This window comes from Etheostoma spectabile, chromosome 5, assembly GCF_008692095.1.
Source record: "Etheostoma spectabile isolate EspeVRDwgs_2016 chromosome 5, UIUC_Espe_1.0, whole genome shotgun sequence".
NCBI lineage: Eukaryota > Metazoa > Chordata > Actinopteri > Perciformes > Percidae > Etheostoma > Etheostoma spectabile.
In genome coordinates, this window is record NC_045737.1 from 15,098,306 (window position 1) to 15,098,916 (window position 611).

Here is a 611-nt window from a genome sequence, read left to right on the forward strand (position 1 = left end):
GCACAATAAAACATTAATCTTGTACAACAATAGAATATGTGCTGTGCCAGGTTCTAGTAGATTGCTATTTTCCACCTGTAGTCCCCGGGCTCTTGAACTCTTGAACTACAGCTCTCCTGGCTCCACTGGGACTTGACTTTATTTTCATTTTGTTTGTTTCCTATACCAGTAACAAAATGTACATGTATTGGTTTCTTATTTACTGCTGGATTGCCTGTGTGTTAGGTTTTGTTTCTCTTTGCTCGGCCACCTTTGGTTATTAAACCTTAATTGCCTGTTAACTTCGGCTGTTGCGTTGGAGGTAGCAGAGAAAAGTCGCGTTAACAAGCTCGCTGAGTGACATGAGAGTTTGACATGTTACAATCAGCCAATTTACTCCATCAGTAATGATTCTTTTGCAGAAAGTTACATCCAGTACAGGATAAATGTATAAAGAAGCACTTCTGCTGTGGCAACCACTGTGTAATAATTAGTTTGCAAGCCCTGCACTGCAAATTATTTGGTTCTTACCAAGATAAAAAAAAAAACTTAGATTTATCTTCTTTTAAGAGTGAATTCCTTATTTTAACTTTACACTATATTGTTAAATCAAGCAAGCTTGTCAAGTGAAA

The 611-nt window shown here is 37.2% G+C and overlaps 1 protein-coding gene across 3 annotated transcripts in view; it reads left to right on the top strand.

The window, feature by feature from the left end:
• unc13ba (unc-13 homolog Ba (C. elegans)) overlaps positions 1 to 611 on the top strand; it is a 157,476-nt gene that overhangs the window by 96,782 nt on the left and 60,083 nt on the right. The gene's annotated exons all lie outside the window — the stretch shown is intronic.